The 16,862-nt window shown below is 47.4% G+C and overlaps 1 protein-coding gene across 6 annotated transcripts in view; it reads right to left on the bottom strand.

Annotated features, from left to right (window-relative positions):
• The window catches only part of ARHGAP32 (Rho GTPase activating protein 32), a 237,706-nt gene that overhangs the window by 101,907 nt on the left and 118,937 nt on the right, over positions 1-16,862 (bottom strand). The gene's annotated exons all lie outside the window — the stretch shown is intronic.

Raw genomic sequence — 16,862 nt, 5'->3', positions numbered from 1 at the left:
AGCTTGTCTGGTAATGGGACATCTTCCAGACCTGCCTTTTGATACATGTGAAGATTTGATTTTATTCTACCTGAAATTTTAGGTTGGCAAATCTTCTCAAACAGGGAAACATTTTCTACCTAATTACTCTGACAGCATAAATGTATTTATATGGCCTATTTGCATCACTCCAGCTTTATCTTGCTAAATGTACTAATTATCCTCCCACACACTTCCCATCTTCTCCTGCTTTCCCGTCTCATACTCAACTGTGGCTTCAGAGCAGAAAAAGAACATTCTTCACAGAGTGACTTCTTTACCCAAGCATAAATATCCTAAAGTAATGATCAAAGTAAAGACAAGAAAGCCCTGTTTAAAGAGTATTTTTCTATCTGACTCTCCATTTTTCCTCTGCTATTCTAAATCACCCCTCTGACAACTCCAACACAGTGCCCAGAAAGCAGCAGAAAAATACACAGAAAATCAAAGAGGACTTGATAAGAGAAAAAAGGAAAATGCGCCTCCTGTAATGCCATGCAATCACTACTCCAGGCTCCCCAGGGTGTGCATAAATCCCTCACACCTCATCTGAACCATGTGGAATGTTGGACATTATCCCTGGACAGTCCATGGAGAACCAGGGGCCAGCCTGACCACACTCAGCCAGCATCAGCACCAGGGTGAGCAGAGATCCAGGCACAGCTCTCCCAGGACAGCTGGATTTTGATCTTTAAGGACCCTTCCAAACCCAAGCATTTTGTGCTTCTCTGGTTCCCCTGCCTGTTTCGTACAGAGTGTGAGACACGATTGTGTAGAAGGGTTTGGATGCTGGAATTAAACTCCAAGGCACCTCTGCAGTAAAGAGGCAAAACATCTCCATGAAGAGATCTCTGTGGTGCCCACAGACACATGAGGGAATGGCTGAAGCTGTGCCAAGCATGTTTAAGTTGGCTATCAGGAAAAGGTTCTTCCCCCAGAGGGTGCTGGCACTGCCCAGGCTTCCCAGGGAATGGGCACAGCCCCAAGGCTGCCAGAGCTCCAGGAGAGTTTGGTCAGAGCTGCCAGGGATGCCCAGGGTGGGATTGCTGGGGGGTCTGGGCAGGGCCAGGGGCTGCACTGGCTGATCCTGGTGGGTCCCTCCAGCTCAGGAGATCCTGTGATCTGTCATGCCCCGTTTTCATCCCATGGATTGAACACAGTACAACAGAAAACATCCCTGAAACGTGTGAGGATATGAGGGATAGATGTGAAATTGCCTGATGGAATCCCAGAATGGTTTGGCTTGGAAGGGATCTTAAAGCCCATCCCATTCCACCCCGTTCCACTGTCCCAGGCTGCTCCAAGGCCCATCCAGCCTGGCCTTGGGCACTGCCAGGGATCCAGGGGCAGCCACAGCTGCTCTGGGCACCCTGTGCCAGGGCCTTGCCCACCCTCCCAGGGCAGAATTCCTGATTTCCAATATCCCATCCATCCCTGCCCTCTGGCAGTGGGAGCCATTCCCTGTGTCCTGTCCCTCCATCCCTTGTCCCCAGTCCCTCTCCAGCTCTCCTGGAGCCCCTTCAGGCCCTGCCAGGGGCTCTGAGCTCTCCCTGGAGCCTTCTCCTCTCCAGGTGAGCACCCCCAGCTCTCCCAGCCTGGCTCCAGAGCAGAGGGGCTCCAGCCCTGGAGCAGCTTTGTGGCCTCCTCTGGACTGGCTCCAGCAGCTCCACATCCTTCTTCCATGGGGAAACCCCAGAGCTGGACACAGTAAATCCCTTTCCCAGCAGACACAATTCCCATCCAATCACAGGTGTACTCAGAGATTGGGTTTTATGCAAGAACTCACACTGAGTCAGTGTAAGAGCTTGTGGGATGTGTGTTTTGCCTGTAGTTACTTCCAGAACTATTTTAAGCTTGCAAATCACGCAAGACAATTTCTTCCTATGGCAGGATGATTATTCAGCAGTCAGCATCCTTTCATCTGAGCTTCACCTTCAAGACTAATAAACCCTAGCATGGTTTATAAATATGAACAGCTAGAGAAAAGGGCAGGTTCCAGCCCCAGCAGGACGCTCGGGGTGTGTTACAGGTACAGGATGCAGCAATGGCTCCATTTATGCCTTTACAAGCACAAGAACACATCTCCTTTGGGCTACTTCGTTATTGTGGTTTTAATATAAGCATCCAATGAGGTCATGCATAAGTGCTACACATCTTGGTGCTTCTGAGAGAGCTGAGAACAGGTGGGACACTCCTTGAAGTCCTTCAAAATCAAAACTCCTGCAGAGAATAACTTTAAAGTCATAGAATCCCAGAACCCTGTGGGTTGGAAGGGACTGTAAAGCCCATCTCATTCCACCCCCTGCCATGGGCAGGGACACCTTCCACTATGCCAGCTTGCTCAGACTTCTACCTAGCCTGGCCTTGAACACTTCCAAGGATGTGGCATCCATCAGATGGAATGTATGGACACTGAGAAGAGCCTGCTGGGCTCCCATGGAAAAAAAGAGCTCCTGGTGTGGGACATACTGCTGCAACTTTTTTAATACACATTCCCTGAGCTCTTCCCAGAGGTATGGGAAATGGCATCACTTTGAGGTGGCAGCAAAAACTCCACTGCAACCACAGCATCTGAGATCTGACCTGCTGGGTTTTCAGATATCCAGGGACTGGGGCAGGACATGTCCACCCTGGTCCATCAGCCACAGGGTAAAAGATGCGGCACGTTAAGGGATATTAATCAGCTAAGACAGAAATGAATAAATATGAAACCAGGCAAAACACTTGCCCAGTGTCACACTTCTCTTGCACGCAGCAAGAGGAAAGGAAAGACAATTCCTTGTGAATTTTACCCTTTCCAATCTCACATGCTGTTCTGGACAGGAGGGTCCCCCCCCCCCCATGCTGCTGCTGCAGAGCAGCTCTGAGACACAGCTCACAGAGGATCCAGCTGGTACCTCTCTGGAGATGAAATCAGGAGTAACCTTGACCTCAGTCAGAAATGCACAGCTTGGAAAGATCCCCCTTTCAATCCCCAGTGCCAGGTGGAGCTGCCAATGCAGGCCACTGTTGTATAACTGCTGGAGTCTGTTTAACTCCTAAGCCAAGTCTATTTGATGCCTAAGCTTGTTGAGAAACAAAATCTCAGAGTTCTATCAGAGACACTTCCCTCAGATTTTCCTGTATTAAGCTGCAAATGTTTTCTCAAGTGGTCTCACCCTTTTATCTCCTCTAAATGTGTAAGAAGGTCAATCTTCATAAGCAATGAAATATTTATAAAAACTTCTTAGATGCAGCCACTGGAGACCCCATTAGGCAAAAACAACTTCTGAGTGTCTGCAAACAGAATGTTTTCATGGAATTAAAATATCTGAGGTTATTAAAAACAAAGCAGGAACACCCCTGCGTGTGGCTGCAGGCAGAGCAGGGCCTCGGGCACCGGGGATTGGCACAGAGCACAGAACATCCTGGATTGCTCCATGGGCTCCATGGCCACCTGTGGGGTTTCTGGTTGGAATCTCCTGGGTTTGTCTTTTGTCTCTAAAGCTCTCTGTGTTGAGAAACTTCCACACTCCTTGGATTCCAGGCTACGGAAATCACAGCCTTCAGATAAACAGTGCTGAACTTTACAGACTGAAGCCACCGGGCTCAGAACTGCTTCTCACCCTAGCTGGGTGAAGCCTGGATTTTATTTTTTTTATGACACAGAATCTATGTCACTTGGAATGACATTTGGGAAGACATGGGAGAAACACAGTGGCACTGCCAGATTTGCTTCATGGATTTCTTTCCTGCAGGTTTATTTGCTTCCATGACAACCTCACATCGTTCTCCCTCGGGGGCACTTCCAAAAACTTCCTCTGGGGTTTCAGGAGACAACATGGAACACAATACTAAGCAGAGGCTCTCAAACCAGCAGCCACAGGCACAGGAAGCTGTTCTCCCACCAGACTAACAAGGGGTAGGAAGTTACAAACAGGAGGAGCTTGGAAAGTCCCTGTGCTCAGTAACTGTGCCACAGCTGGGGAGTCAGAGCCCAAGCCTGGCTGGGAGTGTGGGCTGGTTCGGGCAATCCCATCCCTCATGCAAGCTTGTCCCAAGGGAAGTGATCAGCCATTCCCAACACCAGAGGGCACAGGGGTGACCTCCCTGTGCTCCCCTGCATGGACACGTGCTCCAGGGGCAGAGAACTAGAAAATAAAGGAGCAGAATCTGTTACTGACTACCATCTATGACTTCTGACCACCAAGAGACATCCATGGGATCACACAGAGCTCTGCCAGCACACCTCTGGTGGGAATCCAAAGCACAGCTCCTCCAAGGACAGCTGGCAGGCTCAGCCCAGCCCAAATGTATCTGGCTCAGCACACACAGAAGCCTCCATTATGGCAAGCTGCTGATGGAATTGCTATGTTGTTGTTTGGGGAAAACAGCCCATTCCAGGAGCAAGTGTGATGCCCTGCTCTGTCCCAGAGCTCCATCCCTGGCCAACCTCACCTCAAGCTCTGCATCCCCTGGGGCTTTGTTTTTCCCAAGGGAAGGAAATAACTGTGGTGCAGCCACAAGGAAATGAAAACAATCTTGGGGTGCACAACTTATCCCTTCTAAATTCAATTCATAAAAAAATACAGCATAAATGAAACATTCATTTCCTCAATAAAAGCAATTGCAAGACTGGCTTAAATGGCAGTGGGCAATTCCTGGCACTGACACCTCCAGGTACCATAAACCAGGCCCCAAGCTGAGAGGTCTGATGTAAAAAGAGTTTGAAGACATAGCTGAGTGACTTTACAAAAAGCAACTTCTGGAGCATTTCAGGACCAGGCAGAGGATTTTGAACTTGTTTTGTTTCAAACTTCTGAGACTTGGCTCTCATTGAGCTGCATAGTACTTGGAGGGAAGTACCAGGAGGGTACCTCCAGAGCACACTCAGCTGTTCCCCATGAAATCCTAACAGGCAAGGCAAGGCAAGGCAAGGCAAGGCAAGGCAAGGCAAGGCAAGGCAAGGCAAGGCAAGGCAAGGCAAGGCAAGGCAAGGCAGGGCAAGGCAAGGCAAGGCAAGGCAAGGCAAGGCAAGGCAAGGCAAGGCAAGGCAAGGCAAGGCAAGGCAAGGCAGCCTTATTCACAGATGTGTGCTGTAAGGAATCAGTGAAAGGAAAAAGCCCCAAGTCAAACAGATCCCAAATAATTAATTTAAATCTCACAGTGGCTGAATGTTGTGTGTGAAAAGCAGTGCCATGCACACTGTGCAGGAATTTGAAAGCTTCCAGTTCAAATAATCCTGGTTACTCTGCTCGGTCTGCTCAGCCAAACACACAGAGAGAAATAAGACACAAAACCCCCTCAGTTTCTTTAACTCATGGCAAACATTGAGCTCAGAGCTCTGAGTGACACAGGTGCTGTATCAGCATCACCACCAACCAAATGAAAGGTGTCAGCCTGACCAATTTATGGAGGGGTAAAAGTCTGAGAGGATTCCCTCTCTTCACATATGCAAATCTGGGTGCTAGGGATGAAAGGCTCAGTGGCCCTTAGGAAAAGCAAGGAGCAAAGATAGGCAGGAAATAGGAAGCAGTTTAAGTCCAACTCTCCTACAAAAAAGCCAAGGAGCTGAGCCAGTACAAAGGGAGCTTTGGGACATATCCTGACAGCTACAGAGCCCTACTCTGTCAGGGCAAGGAGCAGGGCAGTTTTCACAAGGGTTCAGCAGAGTGCTGGAGATGCTGAGCACCCCCTTGTGCTCTGACTGAGAGCCTGGAGTTGCACCGAGCTCCCAGGGCACAGGCTCCGGAGGTGGCACACGGAAAGAGTCATTCCTAGAAAGTCCGGATGCTGATTTTTTCTGGTTAATAATTTACTGGCTATGACTGAAGAAATACATGTAACTTCCTAAAGCTTCTCTGTCGTCTGCAGATTGCTCTGTGGCTCCTGTCAGCTTAACATTCAAGTGAGCATTACCTGTCCCTGCACCTGATGAAAGATTTATCCAAGTCTGATTCACATACCCACAGATTTGCCTCAGAAATATGGAATAATGAGCTACAAAATTATCCAGGTAAAAGTCCAGAGTCAATATACACTCACTTTGACAACACATACCCCTTTATATTCAAAAGATTCTTTTTAAAGTTGCATGAAAGAACAAAGAAGAGGAAACAAATGCTAAAATCTCCTTTGCTACCCCTACCCTCATAATAAAGGGTATGTCCTAGGAATTATTAGCAATAGTTTGTAAGACATTTAGCATCAGAAAATGTGCTGGCCTCTCATTTCTCTGTTTAGTAGAAGATGCACTAGAGGTTTAAAAACATTTCTCTCAAAAGCCATTCCCTTCTCCTGAGGCAGGAAAGCTCTGCTGGGATGTTCCCCACCCCACTCCCAGCTAATTCCCTATACCTCATTAATATGGCTTTCAGACTGACTTCCTCACTGCAAAAAGATCTTCCCAAAGGCCACAGGTTAATCTCTGGAAGGAGAACCACAGTTTGAATTATCCTGAGCTTTAAATTTGTCATGGAAGAGTCTGCACAAAAATACAACCCCCTCCCCCACTTCTGAACTACCTCTGAAGATTCTGCAAAGAACCCTTGTTAAACTGGAATCTGAATCGCTCTTTATTGCCGCAGGAGCACTTGGTGCCACGCTGCAGGCGCCCTTCTAGCCGCTTTTATTTTATCCTGATGACTGTAGCAAACAAAACGGATCTCAGAGCAAGCCCAGAGGTTCTCTGAGCCTGTGCACTACTCACCCCTGCTACAACGCCCTGTTCTTCCCATGGATGGGCTCCCTAGCCAAGGTCTAATAGCTCCAGGTCTCTCCGTATCCTGCCAGCAGCCGACTGAGAAATGCTCGCCAGGATCCAACGCAGCAGCTCCGGCGCGCAGCGCTCCGGGCCGGAGGGTGGCGGGCCCTGCCCGCGGGGCCGCCGCGGCCGAGCGCTCCTAGGGCCAGCCCCGGGGCTCTGCCCCCGCCACGCTGCCCATCTCATGCTCGACTGGCACCGCAGAGAAAGCCGGGCTGCTCCTGCCGCTGCCGCTCGCTCTCACACTGGGAAGGTCCCGCGGGACGAGCCGTGCAGTTTAGCGGGAGCCAAGAGAAACAGGGAGGCAGGGAATGCGTGCAGGGCTCACAGCGGCACAAGAGCGGCTGCACGGCAGAGAGAGAGCAGCGACAGCAATGCCAGCCCATGTCCAGGAGCCAGCACAGCCCGGGCCGAGCCGAGCCGAGCCGATCCCTCCTGGCCCCGCTTTCCCGCTGCTGGCAGCCGGCTCTGGGCTGGGCTGGAGCCCCCGGAGCTTCCCCGCAGCCCGGGGCTGCCGGCCGGGACCGCTGCGGGACGTGCTCCCAGAGCGGGGCACAGCGCGGCTCGGCTCGCTGCACAGCCCCCGTACAACACAAGCATTTGGTGAGGAAAAGTTTGCTGTCAGAGCCTTCCCTGGCCAGCGAACAGCCTGAACACGTCTGCATGTCCGAGAGGTCCGGGTGTGACAGAGTAAATGAGACTCATCTGCAACATCCAATACTGCAGGTCATTATTCACTGGCTGGATTTTAGCATTCAGCACCTGAGACCCCATCAACACTGACAGGGACATCACCCTCTCCCCCACAGGTCCAAAAACTTGGACTCAGTGTGGGTTTCAATTCTTAAATTTGAGTGGTAATTTAACGGAGTGATTATTCTCATGAACACCACACCACTACTGCAAGTCCACACCACTGCTTCCAGTCCAGGATATCCAAGTTCAGTCCTTTCTCTGCAGAAAGGCATTTTGGGAATCACTAGCCATGGAAGTGATTCTATCCCAGCTAGCCCACCCCTGCCTAGTGATGATTTCACCGCCAAAGGGAGAGAATGCCATTAGCTCCCTCCTCTCTATGGTAACATGGTAATATTTACGGTAATAAATATTACCGTAATTATGGTAATATGGAAGTATTAAGATTTGACACTTTCCCATCACAACCTCATGCTTTTATTACATTTGGTCACATAGGTCCCTTGTAAAATTCAGTTGCAATTTTTGCAGTCCAATTCAGTTCTCAGAAACTGCAGGTACCTGTCAGAACCTTCATCCTCGAGCCATGAAGAGCATTCCCCCTGAATATGCCAGAAGTCAGTACTGTATTTCACTTATTATTTTACTGCAAATGATCCTCTGTTTGAAGGCCACTGTGCTTCAGACTGCCAGTGTCAGAGATGGGCTGGACAGCCCAAAAATGGCAGGGAATGATCACCTCAGCACCCAGCAGAGTTAGCAGAGTGGTGTGGGTCAGTAACATCACACAGGAGGAACTCCCCATAAGTTCACGTTTTTAATCTGCAGAGAACAGATTTTCCAAGTCTTTTCCCCACTTTTCAGATTTATTTCTCTAACAACGCAGGGAAGGGACAGAGAGTTCTGCCCATTCCAGCCCTGAAACCTCTCTCCTGCCCATGGGCAATTCTCCCTATTTTCCCCATTTGCTGCCTACACTGACAACAAATTTCAGTCTATTTTACATGTCCCTTCTCCATATGCTACATGATGCTGTAACACAAACACCCTTGAGACCTAAAAAGCATCTTCACGTGGCTGTGAAGACAATTAATCAGCATTTCCTCCTCACAAATGATGAGTGTAGCACAGCATGGACAGGAACATACACTTTAGTGGAGGAACACAGATTTTTAGGGTAGTAAAATGGATTTTTACGATAGGAACATAAACTTTTCAAGCCTTCTTCATCAGCTGATAGTGATTTCCCCCTCTTCAAAGTTCCTCTTTGTTCTTTCAGGTCTGAAAATACCCTTGAGAATTTTTAATGCTCAATGCAAGCTGTTTAAAGAACTGAAAATTAGCACTGTTAGAAAGAAACTCTATTTCTTTCCTACCCAATGTCCTATTTCTCCCAAAGCTTGGAAATTTCCAGTGTAATAAACTGTCAAAAAGGCCTTAACTGTTACACTGGAAAACTTACCAAAAGGTGTCACTGGTTGCTGTATTTTCAGGTATGACAAGCTGGGAAAATTTATGAGATGTCTTCTCATATCCCCAAATAAATGAGACTATGGGGAGCTGCAGCACGAAGAAATAAACATTTGGGGAATGTTTATGAAGGAAATCAGTGCCTATAAATTACACAGCCTGGGCCACCCCTGGAGCAGCCTTATTTAGTGCAAACAGGGTATAATCAGCAAGAATGAGCCTTTCATGTGCTGCTGTCCCCTCAGGATCCCTCAGCCCATTTGATTCCAAATCCCCTCCTGCACCTGGTTGCTTCTGATAAAATTAGAAAGCAATTCCTGACACAGAGCTGGTGCCACTACACATCACTATGTGCAGCCTGGCCTGTCATGGACAAAGGGATTACAGAAAGTGACAATGAAGAAAATCTGTTCTGAGGATGGAAACATATTTGCTGAGGTCAAAAGCATCCTGAAATGACCTGTAAGAGGCAAGAAAGAGATGTCTGAATGTGTCCCTACCACACATTACCATAGAATTATTAAGGTTAGAAAAGACCTCCAACACATCAAGTCCAACCTTTGAGTGAAGAATCAGAATTTACAGTTTATAAATACATGGAGCAGAAAAGGATTTTATCAGTGTAAGACCAGCCCCATCATAAATTTTGGTCCTTCTGATAAACAAGTTTTGGTACTTGATCACATAATTACTACCAGAGAGTTTTTTCCTTCTAAGTAGGAAAAAAACCCCAGAAAATAAGCAAAATATTCTCACTCCATCTGCTAACAAATCACATTTTAACCAGCCATGATATGGACCATTCTCTAAATTGAGTTCATTAAATGAAATCATCACTCTCATTCTCACAAACAACAACATCCAGCTCTCACTGGCACAGGCAGATCAGAAGCCTGGTTTATTCAAATTATTCCCAACTCTGAAATAATTTGTCTTTGATCTCCTTGGTACTGTGGGTATCTGTGGACTTGGGGATGAGCTGGGGCAGTTTGGGAGTGCACACAATGTGCTGTATACCCCAGCAGGTTCATGTCTCCATTGTTAAGTTCTCTAGAGGAACAAAGCAAAATTTTCCTTGAATTTGCCTCTTTCCCAGAGAAATCAAATCCACAAGTTTCCCAGGAAGCCAAGCCCAGTGGCTGTGCTGGAGCAGGGAGTATCCTCCAGGAGTAACTCTGTGCATCCTGCCAGAGCCAAACCCCTACAAGCACCTTCAGCACCACCAGCACCAGGCACTCACTGTCCTCTCCTCTTGCCCCACAGAGCTGAACACAGGGAATCAAAAAATCCTCCTGGCTGCAAACCAAGCTCTGCTTGCCACAGACATTCCCATCAAACTGCAGATGCACCCCTGCAGCACCAGCACACTCATGGGTCCAACAGGAAACCACCTTCAGTCACTGGCTGGTGGAGCCTGGTGGCTGCAGTGCCAGACCTGGAGAAGGGCCCTTGGATACTCCTGTGCCAGCCCTGCCACCACAGCCATGTCCCCAAAGGCACAGCAAAGGCCCTCCAGGGCTGTCACTGCTCAGAGCAAAGCCAGCTCAGTTGACCATGGGCAACAGCAATGGCAATTTCAGGGCTCTGCTTGGAGTCTCCCATGGCTCCGAATTTAAAAAAGAACAGAAATGCCCCATATCTTCCAGCTCTCCACAAAGTACACATTTTTCAAAGTCCTCAGCCAAATCCAGAGTGTTTCAAACTCTCTGAATGGCTCGAGTTTAATTTGTTGTTGTTAGGGTCTGTGTTGATTAACACATGTAAATAAAGGCAGCTGGTGTTACCTCTCTCTATTTCCATTTCACACCCTATTAAAGCCTGGTTTCACAATTAATTGAAAGCAAAAGGAAATTATTCAGAAATGAATCCTCTCTGGCAGGTCTAGTGAAAACCTGGGGAGACCCAGCCCCCCTCCTGGCAGCATCCAGAATCCAACATCTTGGATACCACCAAAACTGTGCTGGAAAAGGAAATCAAATCCCTCACACTGCACATTCCTCAGCACAGGAGAGGGGAGGAATCTTCTGTCCTCCTGGCAGGAAAACTGTCTTCTTTCATGTGCAGAATTTAAGAGATCAAAGTACCAACGAAGACAGACAATGAAGAAATGCTTCTCCTGCATCCAAACTATCAAAGAGCAGGCCCCAAGGAACAGCCCAGCCATGTTCAAATGCCGTCAGTCTGGTGCAGGAGGGGTTTGTCTCAGTGTGGAGGCAGGACTGTATCTCATGAGCCATGAAAGCACAGCAGTAACAACTGAATAGAAACACCAGACAACCTCTGGACATGCTCTGAACCCCAAAAAATCACTTATGACACATACAGAAATTGTACAAAGTCAGCCCATGACCACAGAAATCTCCTCCCTGGACTGTGTCACTGTTTCTCCTGCCCTTTTCTACACCCCAGCCCATCCTCCCTCCCAAGAAACGCCAAGCAAGCATCAAGATGACAATTTTGAAAATTGGAAGTTCACAATGCTAAAATTTTATCACAACCATCTCCACCCCATCATAAAATCATCAAATTCCAGAACAGTTTAGGCTGAAAGGGACATGAAGTCCCATCTCATTCCATGGGCAGGGACTGCCCATGCCACTATCCCAGGTTGCTCCAAGCACTGTCCAACCACTTGAACACTTCCAGGGATGGGGCAGCCACAGCTTCTCTGGGCAGAAATGAATCTGTTTGGAGCTGCCTGGAATTAGATGCACGCAGGAGAGTGCTGCTGTGCTGAATTTCCAGAGCAGGGCAATCCTGAGAGCCCTCTGCACACTAGATGGCATTGCACTACAAACGATGGCAGGGATCAGGACAGGATCCTGGGTCCTGAACAGCAGTACAATCATCCTCCTGCTCCTGCAGCCCCGGGTTTCCATGAGAGTAAAGCCCAGCCCAAGTGAGTGAATATTTACAGGACCAAGACAATGGAGATGCCTCTGGAAGAGGAACCAGCACCAGGTGGCTTTGGGCTAAAACAAGGAGGCAATTAAATTAAAGGACCTGCCTGATTTATTAATTTATTTAAAAGAGAAGTGGCCTTGCCACAAAACAAAGCATCCTTTCTTTCACTGTCCCCCCGTGGACCAAGCAGGATTCCTCCCTTGGCTGTTGCCCATCAATGAGCACAGACACACACATTCCCTGTTAGTCTACCAGGGGACCATAATTTATATTTATTTGGCTCATTCAAGAACCACTTCCACAGAAAAGCCACGTGAATGCACCAGGAATGAGGTCTTCTACAGTGTGTGTCATCATTTTTTCACAGGTTCAGTTTGTGTGCTGGTGATATAGGTAAGGACATAAACCACTCAAACCCATAACACATTCAGGCTTATTGAGAAGTGCATTCATCCACAGGCAGAAACATAAGACTAAGGCAGTGAATATCATTTTTTAATATAGCTCTAAAAGATGTATACAGTTTTTATCTTCCTGCATATGGCATTTCATAAAACTGCTGACTTTCAAGGAAAGTGCATTAAAATCACAGAGTTAGTTATGACTGTCTTTTTTTCTCTGAACTCCAAAATCCATTACATTCTGTGGGAGGCCAGTGACAGTTTTACTCCTAGTCTACTTTTCCATTTGCTGGGAACAAGCACATTATTCCTCTGAGGGAAGTGAAAATTGATACAGCCCTGTCATTCCAAGCTATTAGTCTCTTACTCCCTTCTTCTGTTTTCTCCCCAACTAAATCAGTATTAACTTTTTTTCCATGTTGACAAGAATCAAAGTCACTGGAAAAAATGCCTTATATACCTGAGATATCAGCAGGAGTGCCAAGGGAGGATTAAAAACAACACAGAACCCCCAGCAACAGTAAGTCTGATGGAGGGAAAGTGCTGTGGCAATGAGCAGCTTAATTGGCTTAAGGAAGTCATTGATCCTATCTCAGTGTCACATTTTCTAAGCACCTTTTCTACTCAGAGTGCAGATACATTTATGCTGTGATTTATCAGCCTCCTGTCATCCAAGAAGAGGTATTTGTGTGATCTGAACTGTGCTGTGCTGAGTAAGATTTGGGATTTTTGACATACAGAGAAGGAGGACCAAGACCTGAACTCCTGGAGCAAAGTCAGGAAACACAACTTAGCAAAGCACACAAGGGAAAACCAAACAGGGATGGACAGCCTTGGAGCAGGAGCTTGGCTGTACCATGGAGGTGCAGGATGTGAATAAAGCTGAATTCCCATCAGGAAGTGCACTCCTGGCTCTCCTGGGAGTAGTTCTGCTGGAGCACAGCTCCACCAGACCCTTTCCACAAGCAGGACTCGGTGCTGGGCAAGGAAGGAAGGCTGGAGTGAGCAACACCAACATTCCTGACACTCCAAGGGGGAGGACACTCTCCCCTCCCAGCACCACCATCCTCCCTTCCAAGAAACGCCAAGCAAGCATCAAGATGACAATTTTGAAAATTGGAAGTTCACAATGCTAAAATTTTATCACAGCCATCTCCACAGTATCATAAAATCATCAAATCCCAGAGTAGTTTGGGCTGGAAGGAACTTAAATCCCATCTCATTCCACATCCAACCACCACCCCAGGTTGCTCCAAGCCCCATCCAACCACTTAAACACTTACAGGGATGTGCAGGCCAGAACCTCTCTGGGAAATGACAGCAAATGTACTTTTTCAAATGATGAAGTAAGGTCTGTAAGAACAAATAATGCTGGCTCAACTTTCATAGCTTTATCTTTGCAGGGTGTGCAGGGTCTCCAAAAGCCTTGTCCATCAAAAATGAATGTACCTGTCAGCCTGCAGTGACTGACACCAAGAGCTGGCACATTCCAGCCACAGCTGTCTGAGCAGGATCTGGCAGCACCAGGCCAGGGCAGAAGGCAGAGAGGGGGAGATCAGTGCTACCACAGCCACATCTGGGATCCTTCCCCACAACAAACATTATCTATCATCTGGCGCAACACCAACTCCTCTTGCTGACAAGAGAAGCAGCAAGTGAAGGATAATAATCTCCCCTCACCTATCAGCAGGAAGTGATAAAAGCTGAGGGGAAGCTTATTCCATTTCCTCCCATGACCCCACAAGTGGGAAAGATCAAAAACCACTCATGTGGACAAACCAGGCTGTGTAAAACACAGCACTGCTGGCACTGAGGCTGTGCCTACATCCCCTGACATGAAGCAGACATCAGGCTGTGACCAAACTGGATGAACTTTGAGAGAACACAGCCACAGCAAGAGCATTTCCCAATGAAGTCCTTTAGCTTCCCACTCTGCCAGACCTGAGCTGGGGAAGGTGCAAGCAGGATTTTGTGTGCCCATGCATGAGAAATACTTCAAATCCTCACATCTCCAATCTGCCCCCACCCTGCTTTTTTAACCAAAGAAACAGAAAGCCCTTGTCCCACAGCTGGGACAGATCTGACCCACTTCCATTTCTATACAACTTGAGCAAGTATTAAACATGGAACAGACTATATGGAAGCACCTCCCTCAGCAAAAGGGGGAAAGGGGGGCTGGAAAATGAGCAGCAGAAGTACACGGTAAAACTGATTTTCTAAAACAGAAGTTTTTCTAGGAGAAGAACCCAAAACTTCCCCCCTTAGCTGAATGTTGCATAAAAACTTCAGCCAGACTAAAAGAATCTGGTGTTAACAGGAAACTCACAGCTCTGGGCTTTATTGCATTTCCCCATCTCTTCAGGTGCACAAACACATCCACACACATGGCTCTGTCTCCTGCTGCTCACAAATCCCATCCTCACAGCTCCAGCCATGTCAGACCTCACCAGCAACAAGGACAAGCTGTGCCCTGCACAACTTTTCCAACTGCCCTTCTGTAAAATAAAAATGAAGCCACCGGGGCTAGCTTCTTAGCCAGATAGCTGATCCCTCGTAGGGTAAGTGCCCCAGGCAAGCAGTCTCAGGGCCGGACACCTCAGCCCTCTGGAGGCTGGGGTGCCCTAGGCCAGACTGCAGCACAGCCGTGACCCCTAGCAAGCTTAGTGATTGTCAGCTCTTAGTGAAAATCAGCTCTTTTATGATTTCAGCTCTTAGCTTGCTCGTAGGGGCTGTGGCTGGCCGTGGCTTCTGGAAGGCAGAGGAAAGAGAGAGGAGAAGGCGGCCAAGGGTTCCACGATGGTTTATTCTGAGGGTCTCGCAAAAGGTCTTGAAGCTGCTCTTCTAGAAATGGGCCAAGACAGCCTCTTTTATAGGGTTAGGGAGGATTGAAAACTGACCAATTGTAAGGGTTAGGGAAACTAGCCTATGGGGTCACAGAGAGATAAGCAGGCCTGGAGGACCAGAGTGGACTCCTGGTTCAATTCCTACGACTCAGCAAATACCTATCTCTAAACATCCCTCCACAGAGCCGTAGCCGGCCCTGCATCTGCTACACCCTTCCTTGGAAGAAAGGGGTGTCCCAGGGAACCTGCAAGCTTTGGGCAATATTCAACTCACACAAGCATACAGAATTCAAAATGTAGCTGACAAGTAATGCAGGTGTAGTGGGTTTAAGAGCTAAGTATTTTCTACATAATGAAGAAAAAAAAAAAGACCACACACTGCAGGTGTTTACCTGGGCTCTGCACAGTAAATATTTCCCAGATTGAAAAGAAACATTTATACAAAGTGCAGAACAAGCATAAGTCAGTTAAAACAAGGTACCATAACCTCCCTCACACACACATGACGTTTTAATATTAGATATTACATTGATCAGAAAATCCCAGAGTTGTTTGGGTAGGAAGGACCTTAAAGCCCACCTCATTCCACCTTCCACTAGCCCAGGATGCCCCACCCAACCTGTAATCAATCCTACAGCTACAGACACAGACAAATTAGGGTAGGAAGGAACTGAGTGCATTTGTGATGAAAACATAGGAGTGAACTGATTAAAAAAAACTACTCTGGAGCCATGAGGGAAGTTCTGCAGAGTACAACCAGGTGACTCTTCACACCCACAGCCACTGCTGTGTGCTCAGCAGTGATGGGGTGAGGGAGAAGAGGATGAAGAGGAAGGACAGAGAAAACGCCTGTTTCTGCTACATCCTGGCAAACTCACAGGATTCTGACAGAGGAAATGGGATTAATGTCTTTATCATCAGTATTAACAGTCTTCCTACCAAAACAGAGATGCCCAAACCTTGCTAGAAGTTCAAACAGGCATCAATACAAACCCTAAAATGAGTGCTTGGGTTCAGTTTCATCTCAACCCAATTAAGGAGGAAAATCTCGAAGAAGACACTGAAACTTAGATGTTTCATCTGAGGCTCCATAAGACTCTGAATTCCATAATGGTTGATATATAAGGCTCCAGCCTCCCTAATTCTGGCAAAAGGCACTTCCCAGCAAACACAAAGCTGCTCTAACTCAAGCATTAAGAATAAAACCATTGACACCACAGTCACTGGTTTTTGGTTCTGAAAAGAAAAGAGTCTGGGAGACTGAAATGATCACATTGAAATCTTAGGTCTTAAGCAATTACGGGAGAAACTCAAGCTTCTTTAAACAAACAAGTTTCTTCACTCTGGTTGAGAAAGCCTTGAAGATCCTTGTACACTGAAGGGATTGCACAGAAAAATCCCTAGGGAAAAGTGACTTATTTTGACATTTTTAATCCCCACAATTTTTTATCTCATTCTACAACTTGCTGATTATTTTTTAGAGACAATATGGTGGAAAAACTGGATGCTATTGTCTGTGGTTGGTCCTGATGATCTAGGAGGTCTTCCCAACCTCATTGACTCTCTGTCAGTCCGGGGACATCAAACTGCACTGCACTGAAAAGCATCCTATGCTCTGAAATACTAATTGTAACCTTCTTACTACCAAAAAGCGAAGGCAGTGGGGATTTTAGAGCTCTTCAGGTCAGTGACAAGATGCCAAAGTTGGATTCCTGCTAAATTCTGCCTAGAAGTGAAGCTCTTAGTTCACTAAGTAAGCCCTAGTAAGGACTCACAGCCAGTCAGAGG

Source organism: Haemorhous mexicanus, chromosome 24 (genome assembly GCF_027477595.1).
Source record: "Haemorhous mexicanus isolate bHaeMex1 chromosome 24, bHaeMex1.pri, whole genome shotgun sequence".
In the NCBI taxonomy this organism is placed as follows: domain Eukaryota; kingdom Metazoa; phylum Chordata; class Aves; order Passeriformes; family Fringillidae; genus Haemorhous; species Haemorhous mexicanus.
This window is presented reverse-complemented; position numbering and strand designations above follow the sequence as displayed.